Source organism: Haliotis rufescens, unplaced genomic scaffold (assembly GCF_023055435.1).
Source record: "Haliotis rufescens isolate VD_foot unplaced genomic scaffold, xgHalRufe1.0.p SCAF_14, whole genome shotgun sequence".
NCBI lineage: Eukaryota > Metazoa > Mollusca > Gastropoda > Lepetellida > Haliotidae > Haliotis > Haliotis rufescens.
Window position 1 is genome coordinate 11,097,513 of NW_025963824.1, and position 14,011 is coordinate 11,111,523.

The window sequence follows — 14,011 nt, forward strand, 5'->3', positions numbered from 1 at the left end:
GAGGGACCCGTGAAGATCCGGGATAGAATAGGTCTTCAGCAACCCATGCTTGCCGCAAAAGGCGACAATGGTTGTCGTAAGAGGCGACTTACGGGATCGGGTGATCAGGCTCGCTGACTTGGTTGATGCATGTCATCGATCCCAATTGCGTGGATCGATGCTCATGATATTAATCACTGGATTGTCTGGTCCAGACTCACTCACTCACTACAAACCGCCGTCATATAGCTGGAATATTGCTGAGTATGGCGTTAAACAACAAACCAACTAACCAACATTCGAGATCACCTGGTTGGGCCTGGGCTCTAGGCGTGACAGCACCAACAACCGAGGGTCGACACCGGTTCAAGTTTTTTTGTTTGCCATCCCACATACTCAAGATAATCCTGATTCTCCGAATCGCGTTTCACTATGCCTTCCCCCGAAGTCATCATTCCTTGTGTAGTATTTGACCTCAAACCGGAAATTGTGGTGTTGTTTACCATAACGTATCAATAGGGGTTCCGAGTTAGCCTTCATATTTTAAGTAAGGATAAGAAAATTATGGATGAACAACTTCTTTATTACAATTAAGAGCCATTTAGAAGTTGTAGTACTAAGTAAGGATAAGAAATTTATGGATGAACAACTTCTTTATTACAATTAATTTCTTATCCTTACTTAGTACTCCAACTTCTAAATGCCTATCAAAGAAGTTACTTCATATTTTAGTTGTTGTATTTCATCGTCAGTGATAGTAATCCATGAGGTTCCCCTGTTTCTTTAAGGATTTAGTTTTAGACTTAATGACCGTCTCCGTGGTCTAGTGGAAGAGCGTCCGCCCGGAGAGCGGAAGATCCGGCGTTCGATTCCCAGCCGCGTCATACCAAAAGACGTTAAAAGATGGCACTGGCGCTCGGCATTAAGGGGCTAAAACAAGGACTGGTCGGCTCGGAGTCAGTATACTGTGTCTGAGTAGGGTATTCATGTTAAACTGCGGCATGGTATCTCAGTGTGCTAGCACTATAAATCGGCATCAGTCCGGACTAGTACAAGCAGCCACACACACACACACGCTATATAAGTGCAATTATCTTGGACGCGACGTTAAAGCAAATTTCACCTCACCCACCTGTACTCTGTAGATACAAGTTGATAGTGTGCCACAGATTTTTGCCACAGATTTTACAAAAACAGTTTCAAATGTTGCAACGGTAACAACAATCCTCATCTCACAATATTCTGCTGCAATCACTACGGTCCTCACGAATACGGCTGTCCATATAGGGTCATGTGACTTTCATGCAAAGTGCGACAATGTACTATATCAATTAAAATTAAAACCATACTTGAGATAAAGGGAGATTTGAAACATACTGATTTTGGTTATTACGCAAACACAGTCAATTCCTTAGCCCTTACTATGCACAGCTATTATTGGTTGCCGGTGATTTGTTTTTGTTTCATGGTTTAATAGTCTGATATATTCAATGTTGTGAAGCTAGTTTTTAAGTATACTGTCCATATGTAAATGCAAAAGAAATTTCAAGTGACAATATGGCTGAAATATATCTGACGTGGTATATTATTCACTTAATAGTCTCCGTGTTTTTTTCTTTCAGCTGACCTAAGACTTCAGATGTTTCACACTTAATACGATGTTGACTGTAAAGAACAACTCTTTAAAAATACGAATAACTTTGACAGGGTAGCAGTGTGATATTAAAGTGTAATTCATATTCCCTGATTTACTAACAGTAAGGATGCTTTATTTGTCACATATTGTTACAGCAAAACAAATATTATGAGAACACACACGGGATTGTTTTACAGGCGCATTGATACTTTGCAATGTTTAAAATTTCTTGTCTCATTTGGAGGCGTCTGGCACCATGTCTACAGGAACACCACGTGTTTTGGGTAATCATATAAAACCCAGTCGATAGTCAGAATAAAATATTATATAAACTTCGTGAAACACTGTGATGCGTAACCCAGCCTCTAATTCAGGTGAAATTGATGCCAGGTCAGTTGTTTTATATGTCACATCTTGAAATGAGGCGCGGTCGGGTAGCCTAGTGGTAAAAGCGTTCGCACGTCACGTCGAAGCCCTTGGTTCGATTCCCGACATGGGTACAATGTGTGAAGCCCATTTCTAGTGTCCCCCGTCATGATATTACTAGGATATTGCTAAAAGCGGCGTAAAACCAAACTCATTCACTCACTTGAAATGACAGCAAACAGATGCTACAAAATACCGACCTCAATTATATAATTTTCTAAATTTTATGGCAATGGGTTACTCCTGTTTAAAAAAAACTGGCATTATATGTATGTGTTATGTCATTTTACTCACATTTACATTGGTGTTGATTTCAGAGGATTTAGGGAACCCACGCCACTCATCACCGTGGAAGACAAATGATGAGGACCTCTCGTCTTCTTGCTTCCAGTGCATTGAACGAAGAAAGTACACCGCAACATGTATCACAGACTCTGTGTCTTCAAACTGATGTTTCTCGGAGTTCGCATACCGGCGAAAGATACATTCTCTTACAACCCCCTGGGTGGATTTACTGAAGATAAGTATCTAGGTATATAAATACAGACGCATTTCGTTGCCCGTAAGAAGAACTAACCTCAAACGTAAGAACCTTACTTTACAACGACCTCAGGAACTCCAGACGCTCTTTGGAAATTTCCGAATATCAATTGATGCTACTTTGGAAGGTTCCATCTGTTGCTTCAACGAACATCTTCAACAACCCTATTGTCAAAGGCAACCATACAATCATTCATGACTGTGGACTCACATATAATTTAAACCACTATGTTTGAAAATAGTAATTAAATGTCCGTTTGATACTGGCTTTAAGTTTTATTGCAAAAGAAATATTTGTCAAAAACAATAATATGTGATAAGCGTATTAGGTGTTTTGTCGAATAGGTACTGAAGTTAAGTCAAAGACTGCTGTAGAATGTTGTTGCAAATCTCAGTGAAGGCATGGGTCGAGTCAATAGATCTTCGTTCTGTTCACTGGCATTTGCTGTTATGCGGTTATTCGATCCCATGTATTTAAAAACCTTGAGTTCAGGATTAAAGTGTCTGGAAGATCAGAAGTACATGCATTCATTCGTGCCAGCTAATTCCAAAGGGTTTTCCCAGGAATGAGGAAGTATTCGTCAGAGAAAACGTCTGTGAAAAACGTGGGCCCGTCGATATGTGTCGTTAAGAAGCGGACACTAAAGAAAGTCAGTTTCTTGGTCATTTCCAGTGGATAAGATGTATATCATGTTCACTACACAAGTGAGGTGAGGGGAAATTGGGTTTAACGTCGCGTCCAGGATTATTGCACTTATATAGCTCCGATCGATGTACATACATGTATGATGTACATTTTATCTCATATACATTTGTCTATGCTCAGATTCACGCAGGTATTCGCTCTATGTAATTTAATCTTGTTGATACTCAGATTTATGTAGTTATTATTTTATGTTACTTTACTCTTGTTTATGCTCAGACTGATGTGCCATATATGACAAACACTTGTCTATATTGACTCCCATTGATATAGATATGATGCTATACCTGCTATCTTCTTGTCTAACAGCTATGTCGGACATGTTTGCACACCATGTTCACAAAGATGCCTCATTCAGAAACAATAGACTTGACATTCGTAAACGTAGATGACCATGCCTCAGTATCACGACGGACCAGCGCCAGACATATCAGGTGTTACCAATAATACCAATATCTTAGACCAGTGTAAGGGATTCACAGCGATATATGACTCCACAAACAGAATCCATTATGCTACACAATTCACCAGATGAGCATCATAGTTTCAAGCAGTTTGGCCAAATTATGATGAACGTTAAATCAAACTGTTCCCTCGGTGCACAAGGATGTACGACTTACATATATTCTTGTAAACAGTTTCGCTTATCAGTTTCTCAAATGATCGCTGACTTACCATGATTTATTGTCATTGACACATATATCAATGACGCAGTATTAATATATACACTACTGTATTGTATTTTGAATGAGCCCAATTGTCACCCAAAGAAATATAATCCTGCATATATTATAGACTAAGGACATATATATCATCGGCCCACCTGGCTCAAAGGGAGATTGATGTGAAGCAAATGGCCATCCTAGCTTTTTTTCCTTTACACTGTTACTGAAGCTCAACATGGAACTGTGGCATTGAAACATGTTTGTTGTATTTGATGGACAGGACGTTTGCTTTATGTGTAAACTGACAGGCAATTTAGAGTTCATGTTTGATCAATACAATAAGGACAAGACTTTCCACGAAACAGTTATTGCGACATTGTTCACAGTAACAATGACTAGTCTTACCAACGGTTCAAATGGTCTTATTCATGGATAGATACTTTCGTAGATATTTTCGTATATATACCTATATATATGCTCAGCTTAATGACCATCTAAAGACGATAACAAGCATGTGCAATGTCATATACGGAGAACGTTTTTAATTTTTGTAACACAAAATGCAATGTTTCAGATTCAGATGACAATTTGCGCAAATGTCTTTAATCATTTGAACTTTCTACCTCAAATGAATTAAATCTTAACCCGCGTTCTATATGTAAAAGTAGGGTTGATAGCAACAGAAACAAACACGTCTTATTGCGTGTAACTTAATTGTATTTGTAAAATTCAATGGGATGCATTTATTAAAGGCTAGAACGTAAGCATCCATGATAAGATAATAATAATTATAACAGCTTTTATAAGGCGCTATGTTTCATACACTACTTCATAAATCATCTATTCTCTACCCCCAAGAGAATACATGAGATGTGTTTGTTCGAAACATGAATATGATAAATTCAAGAGTGGTATCTGTAAAGAGTTGAGTTTTATGTTTAGACTTGAACACGGGAAGGAATGGAGACTTCTTGCGTTCACTTTGAAGGGCTTTCACGGTGAAGGATCACGGTATTAGAAATAATTGATAATAAAGCGATAAAACAATTTTCATAAACAATAGAAATCTCTACGCAAAGCAGAGTCGAATGTACTGTTCCAACTATATCATGAGCATGTGTTTATGAATCACTATCAAATAGTGATGATACCATGTGATCGCGAAAAGGTGAGTGTATCTTGCTCCCTTGGTGGCACCCGTCACAAACACATGCAAAGGCAAGTCAATTGCTCAGCTGAAAAAAAACACGGGAACATATAGTAAAGTCAAAATAGAGAATTGCATCGGACATCATTTGTGTCACTGATGCTTCAAATTTGGTAATGTCCTCCTCATATCTACCATAAAACTTTTTGAAAGCATATACACGACCCTACGTTGTCACTTGCATCAACCATAACTAGGGTTAAAACAAGTGTGTTAACAATATAACAAATTACAGGAATATGGGAATTTGTTTGAAATTTTACTCATTTACACACACAAACAAGTGCAAAAAAACCCATAAAAACATAACACATACGCAGAGACAAGATGACAAGAAACATAATGGCAAAACACATAATATTCTTTCGCAGATAATAAAACATTACCTGCAAACATCGGTCGAGTCATAACTTATTCATCTGTACAGAACAGACTGTTGCAATAGAGGTATAATACACGAGACAGAACACTTTAGTTCATGTCGGAGTTTGAAAAATAATGTTATGTGTCTCTGCAAAAGTTTATTTATTAATGGTCCCTTATCTGATAATATTTCACAGTTGGTATGATATATCAATACACTGCTAAACAACCACAATGCACGCATAATATTATTTTCCGTTCACCTAATTTTGTATAAAATACACAGGCAACATAGAAAACAGCACATTTCGGAGACTAGTATTCAGCCTTGCGTGCACCATTGGAAAATTGAAGCCAGTCGTCAGTTCTTACATGCAGCCGTTAAAATATGCACTAGTGAATCGCGTCAAAAACTTTGATCTTTGTGACAAACATAATATCAAACACTGTGAATACTAACTGGTACAGCAAACAACAAAGAGTTGTCAGGTAATTGTTTCCGAGGAATAAGAAAAAGAAGGACCAAGCGTAACAGGACGATTTCTAATCGGTGGTTAGGAGCTTGAATTCCGATGATTCCGCGATGCTGACCATTCGGTAGGCAGTTTGCACTCGATTTCTTAAAGCCTGAATCAATTAAAGCTTAAAATAATTAATCACTCCTGGACTTGTGTTGTTGACCTAGTGCACACGGTGGACGATCATTGATATATTTGTGTCTGCAGAAACCCTTTCTAAGTCTGTAAATCACAGAATGAGACGCATTTTTCATATTTTCAACGTCGCAAGTTCTACTAGTTGAAGCATGCCCTTAGGCGTTCATCGAACGACGCATTCCCAATCTGATCACAGATACTGCATAAAAGCATCTCTCGCGTGTCACTTATGTGTTATTGTGCATATTGATTGGTTTGTTTGTTTGTTGTTTACGCCGCACTCAGCAAAATTCCAGCTATATGACGGCGGTCTGTAAATAATCCAGTCTGGATCAGACAATCAAGTGATTGATATCACGAGCATCGATCCATGCATTTGGGATACGATGACATGCATCAACCAAGTCAGCGAGCCTGACCACCCGATCCCGTTAGTCACCTTTTACGACAAGCATGGTCGCCTTTTAAGACAAGCATGGGCTGCTGAAGACCTATTCTAACCCGGATCTTCACGGTCCTTTTCATCTGAAGACCTTTCATGACATTTATATTTAATGACCCCCTACTTATTTTGGTGAGAGTATGTATCCAAAGCTGCACCACTCATAAGTAAGTGGAAGACAAGGCTACATTTCTTAATGTCTGTTATACATCTACTTCTTTATTTATAAATTTGAGAGAGTTGAATGTCATTTAGGATATTTCTGTTCACGGCTGTAAGACGAGTGACTACCTCTAACATCAACATACAAATGTCAATACATCCCGATCCCGACCAGGAGAGTGTTCTGAATCTGAGGAGTTAATTACAATAATATCAGAAGCCTTTGCATGGACAGTCATTCATGAAATAAGACAGAACACCACATCATAACATGACGCTCTGCCACTGTTGAAGTTTACATACCTGCTCCTGTTCTGATTCAAATGAACGATTTCCATCGTATTACCACGTTGTGGGCTTGTATAAATGTTGTTATCAACGTAAGCTATGTTATATATGAGATAAGACAACGACCAGATTGTAGTTGTTGTATTATGCAACATAGATCTCTTATAAAGCACTTTCCCTCTGTTGTAGTAAAGGAATTGTAACTCTGCATCCAAGGCAAGGACTGTTGCCTGTGTGGAAGGCATTATAACCTGAATATTCTCTCCATTGTAAGTGGAAGAAAAAACGTGAGGGTGAGCATTTCCATAAATCAGGTTTTGCATTGTGTCTAAGGACAAACTAGTAATTTGAACAGAATCTAATTTCAAAATTTCTGTGCACTTTGTGCCATTTGCAAACATTCGATGTATTGTACCCTTTCCCACAGATGACACGAATATTATTTGTTTGGCATCATCAACGGTCATATAGAGGACAAATTTACCCTTATCGATAATTGATCTGTTTCTGCCATCTAAGGTAATTGACACAATGCGATTTGGACATTTCGAAGCAATAAGGACTCGCTGTAATGACGCCATGAAGGCCAGTGCCTTATAGTTCCGTTGATCCAGGTGTGGATGTTTCTGTACCGAAGAGTTCTGCAAGAAGACCTGGTATAGACGAGCCTCAGCAGGAGCTATCAACAACATACGTGCTTGCATTTTAGGCATCCTTGTTTTCTTGCTGGTACCGCCTTGAAATAGAAAAGGAAATTAGAAATATGGAATCATAAAGTGAAAATTGTGATTACTGTTTCGGGTATTTTAGATTAATTGATTATTAATTAAGAATTGGTGACTTTTGGTTCGCAATACATATCAGATAGATTATGTTAATGCCATTGTTTCGGTTGGAAATATATGTTTCAAGACGCTACCTTAAGTTTATATAGATATCAACATGATCACGCTTTAGACGTGCGATAAATAAGCGATAAAAATATCCGAGTCGTAATAAAAGCTGAAGGAGAAAATAACTGACATAAAGTGAGCGTTAAGTGTGAGAAAAAAGTTTCAAAACATTTAACATTGGATTTTGCCATGGTCAAGGGAAATAACACTGGACAGGGAGATCTTGTGCATTGTATCTCATGGCCGTTCCTTCTCACAATGTAAATTTAAAAAACGGTCCTCTGCTTGACAAACAAACTAGTCAGTTAACCCACCTCCCTTTGATAGTGAGTTTGAAAACAAGAAACGTCGCATGGGCAAAAACTCTGTTGAATAGCGACGGAAATTGAAAGTTCTATGATTTTACTAATTCATTGGGATAATTATAATGCCTAAGGCCAACCTCTTACACTACGTGTAAATACCAGCCACCAACACCATTGAAGGTCCAGTCATACTCGGTATCATAGATACATCCAATGTGTACATAATGAACAATGTTTTACCTTTGAAATAATACTGAAGATTCTTCTTCCCAGTTTGTGACCTGCTTCTTCCAGTGTTATACAGGTGGCACATCCTAGCTGTCTCCTTGAAGAGGAAGGATTTGCAGTCCGGAATGTTTGCACAGTTTATCCCACATTCGACTTTACTGTAAAAGTGTAAAGACCCGATAATGGCAGAGGCGGATATCCTTGGGTAGAATCTACGATGGAAGGAGACGGCAGGAAGATGATCCCTGGTGGACTCGGGGTCGTTTTGAGACATATCGACCATCATTACCCAAATACTGCAAAGACATATCAGCTGGGTGACAAACCTACATGAAACCATGGCTGTTTCTCTGAAAGACTCCTGAGCGTAACTTGTCGCATTTGAGAGCTCGGACGATGGGACGTATGTCTTATAGCATAACGTGAAACCTCCAACGAATCGTCCTCTTTTGCCTAACAAAAATCAATTTTGAATTGACATTCATGGTATGATTGTCTCAATAACTTGTCGCATTTGAGGGCATGGACGATAGGACGTGTGTCTTATAGTATAACATGAAGTCTCCAACGAATCGTCCGCCCACCAAAAATCAATTTTGAATTGACACTCATCGTATTATTGTCTCAATAACAAGTAACGATCTTGTATCAAGATGGCTTGTCCTTTGTTTTAGCATCCTACACGCCGTATCATGTACTATTTCTGTACTTAACATTGTCCCTTTTATGTGGTGCTCTGTTATTTGAATGTAACATTATCATAATATTTCCGATAACGTATGGTTTTGAATAGGGTTGGAAGGAATCCATGCAAGGCAAATGTCGTCTTAGTGGATATGCTTGAAACTTTATGTTTTCATTCATTTCCCACAAGCTAATAAGCGTATAAGGATCACGTTATCTGTATAGAATACACTTTACTGGCAGTAGCTGAGGAAAGCCCGGTGAGTATATGTTGAGGTGGGTTACCATCCACGTATCGTTGTTCATTTAATGACTTTCAGATCTGTTCTCAAAATATTACTATCAGGGGAGGTCATGATACTCCCAAATCATGTTCGTGCATGGTAACATCTATCTTATCTTGTCTATCTTCTTGTTGATAATCATTTGGGAGACATAAATGCGAAGTTTTGTTAATGCGAGCAACGATCATTCGCATTTTTCGCATTTAATTCACGCTCGCGTAAATTTCAAGATTTATTGTATATGGCAGTTTATACTAAACTGACGTCCAAAAGAAACGTTAGCAACTGAAAATAAAAATTTCAGACAAAGTATAATTTTTTTTCGATGAAGTCTATCTAAAACACATTACCTAAATACAACAATAGTGTATGCAGAAAATGTTAATCGTCTGTTACATGTGTGCGAGATAACACGCGAAAATGTGAAAAACACGTGCACCACGGACAACTGCAAATGCACGTGCGGGTAAAGGTATAAAACGATTGCAACGGCAAGTCAGACATCCACAGTGATAAAAAAACACAAAAGAAATGCCACGACTCACAGTCGAACAACGTGAACGAGCCTTGGATATGGTACAGATGTGAGCCACCCACGCCCATATTGCACGAACCTTCGGTTGCTCCCGTGTTGCCGTTACCAACTTGATGCAACGTTACAGACAGACAGGGCGGAACGCTGACAGGCCAAGAACAGGCAGACCCAGGATGACCACGCCCCATGATGACTGGTACTTGCGTACCTTGCACCTCCGAAATCGCTTCCTGACAGTGACGTCATTGGCGACAAATGCCTTAGGTCACAGGGTTAGTCCACCGACAGTGGCCAGGAGACTCAGGGCTCATGGAATCAGGGCCTTAGACCATACAGAGGACAGCTTTTGACAGCGCAACATCGTCATCTGCGATTGAGATTGGCCCAGACTGTACGACGTTGGCAACGACGTGACTAGCAGAGGGTTTTCTTCACTGACGCAAGTCGATTCTGTATGTTTAGGGCTGATGGAAGACAACGTGTTTACCGCGGAAGGGGTGAACGAACGTTGGCGTGTTGCGTGCAGGAGGTCGTTCCATATGGTGGAGGGATTGTTATGGTGTGGGGAAGGATCTGTGGGCAGGAGAGGACACCGCTGGTCATCGTTGACGGAAACTTGACAGCTCAGCGTTACATGGATAACATTCTTCGTCCAGTTGCCCTACCATTTCTCCAACAGCAGCCACGGGGTTTCATTTATCAGCATGACAATGCTAGAGCCCATACAGCCAGAATTGTCACTAACTTCCTCGCAGCTGACAACGTCAACACCCTGCCGTGGCCTGCACGCTCACCCGACATGTCCCCCATAGAACACCTCTGGGACTTGATGTATCGTCGTGTTCGACAACAATCACACTCTCCAGCCAACCGGCAAGAACTGATCTTGGCCCTCTAAGAAGAAGGGCATCAAATCCCACGTGACCTCATCAGACGACTGACTTTTTCTGTGCGTCGAAGAGTTTTTACGTGTATTGAGGCATTTGGTGGTCACACACGCTACTAATGACTTGTTATTGAACGTGAGCGATTGTTTATGTACTCTGCCTATTGCCCATGATTCTGAAAGCTCGAGTTTTGTACCAAACCCAACTTTGGGGGGCTCTAACGTCATTCTCGGTCGCGGTATGATTGTCATTTTCAGTGTTCATTATGTTGATATATTGATCTTCTCAATACACTTTACTTCATGCATGTATGTTTTGTTGTTTTTGAGCAAGAGTGATTTCAAAATCTGGTCAAGTTTCTTTTGGACGTCAGTTTATTTTTAACAATGATTGTAACTGTGTTATATTGTTTGTGTTGAGAATCGTTGCATTGTGTTTGTGTAGTGATTCAGTCATCAGAAAGGTACTATATTGAGCTTTCACACACAATACGTAAATATACTCTTCAAAAAAAGAAACACAAAGCCAGTTTTGTGTGAAGTAGGAAAATACATTTATACGACGAACCGTATAAGGTATTGACCTGAAAGGTTGTTGAGAGAACACTTAGGGATTGAAGTGATCTCAGTTATCAATATATTGGAAAAGTCCAAGGTGAAGGTCCGCTACCATCAATAACCTGCATGTCCCCAGTCGGAATCGATAGCAGCCTGACATGGAAGAGAGGAGTATGCGAATCAAACCCCGGGGAATGGTAGCCCACTCGGCCTGCAACGAAAAAATCAACTGCTGCAACGTCTCGGGTTGTGGTTGACGTCGGCGTAGCCGTTTATCCAATTCATCCCACAACTGCTCTATCGGGTTCAAATCCGGGGATCCGGAGGACCAGGGGAGAACATCAACGTTGTTGCTGTGTAGACCAGCTCTTGTGATCCGTGCTGTATGCGGTTGAGCGTTTTCCTGCTTGAATACACAGTTGTCGTTGGCTACAGTTGGGAGGACGTGTGGTAAGAGAATTTCGTTGAGGCATCGGTGAGCAGTAAGATTTGTCGCTGAACCAGTTGAGGCCATACCTGGTGTTGACGACACCAATGCAGTCGTTGTTGATAATGCTGTCGACTCAATATGACGCGTCGAACAGGACGTCTTGCTCGTACACTTGCTGCTCTTAAACGGTTTCATACGGTCTGGCCGGAGATTCTGCGCAGTCAAGGTATTTGGGATGCTGTTGAGGTGGATGTTGTCGTCCTTTCACGTAGGTGGCGCAGTTGGATGTAGCGATCTTAGGCGGAGGTGGTTACTCTTGACCGATCACGTGTTGATCCATGCTGTTGAAATCGATCCCATAGCCTTGTGATGGTGCTCGGCGCTAGATTGAAAACCCTGGCTACAGCTGATCAGGATTACCCTGCCAGCAAGCGGCCTATGACTTTGCTTCTCTGAACTTCTTTTATTCTTGGCATGTTGTTGAACTGTCACTGTTCGACTGACGCAGATGCCGGGTACTCAAAAACACTGCACTTTAATGCCGTTCATAGTGCTGCTGCACGTGTAGTACGTGCAGCTCCATGCCCTTTTTTTAATGCACTTTTTGCGTTTTTTCTGAGTCGTACGCGTTTCCCGATTAATGGTTTGCATGTCCTCGTTGTCATCATTTGGATCCGGTAAATTTGTCACGGACACTATAACACATTAAACCTCTTCATATTGCACCTCTTGGTCCGTTAATTTTGCTTTTATGGCCACAAATTATAATTATATCCGTATTGCGTTTCTTTGTTTGATGAGTATATAAAGACTTTGGCCTGCCACAATACAATATTCAATTTCAATAAATAATATGATGCAGTGGTCAGTATCAAATACAAAATTACAGTGCTGACAGCAAAAGTCAGTGATAATCAAATGTATTCACCCAGCGGCGCCAATGATCAAGCTTCTGTGATGGTCTGGGCAGGGAATCGGGGATGACGAGCGATCCTCACATGAAAACTGGTACCGAAGAGATGAAAAAGTGCAAGAAACGAAATGTATGAGAGATGATCCAATGTGTGAGAGATGCATAAACCTTGTCTCCTAATATACAACCTACCCAGCTATGGTAACTTTCCAGTCAATGATGTAAGGCTCGATGCAATGCCGGACCATTCTCGCCGTTTTCGGAAGTTTACCCACCACACTAGCACCTAAATATAGTAACTTCCTGACGACTACTTTGATTACTTCGCACTACATTCCTGACGACTAATCACTGCCCAAATACAGTCCACAATGAGCGTCTACGGAATCTCCAAGGAAACAATATAACATAGTTACAATCATTGTTAAACAATAAAATACACTGCCACGCAACATCAAAATCAGATGCGGTTTTTTATCTGTGATTTTCAAAGAATTATTTTTTACAGAATCTATTATTAAGGTATTTACACAATCCGATTTCCTTATTTGTTGTATTTGAAGAGTTATTATTTACAGATTCTACAGATTCGTATGATTCAGTCTCCTTATCAGCGATATTCAGACAGTTATTTGTAATTTCTACTGTGAATCGGCTTCACTTACTTTGTCTTTGTACAGTTACAACACAGCCGGGTGATGTTTTTCATAGGATCACTGTTTTTCATGTTTGTGATCCTTAGCTCCGGTCCTGGGAGACATGCATGCAGATAGGTAGCTTTGGCATCAGTGCAGAGAACAGTCACATTCTCCCGACCACAGTCGTCTTTCTCTCTTTTCATGGCGTTAAAGATAGGCTGTTGTACCCGATAGGGTGAGGATGGGACCCTTTGTAACACTTTATCTGCATGGAGTTTGTCAACCGTCATGGAAGCTCTTTTATTGCATCTTGCATCTCTCAGCAACGGCAACAGTACATTCCTTCTGTAACTACTAGGGTACAATGTGTGAAGCCCATTTCTGGTGTCCTCCGCCGTGATATTGCTGGATATTGCTAAAAGCCCCATCATACTCACTCACTCACTGTAACTACTAACTTTTTCAGTGAATTGTTCTGCAATAAAAATCAGTTCCCTTTAATTCTCTGCCAGCCCTCTTAACTGTGTCCCTCTGAGTTTAATATGTAGTCCATAATAATCAACTTTTGAATCAAGGAAGAAAATGTCCAT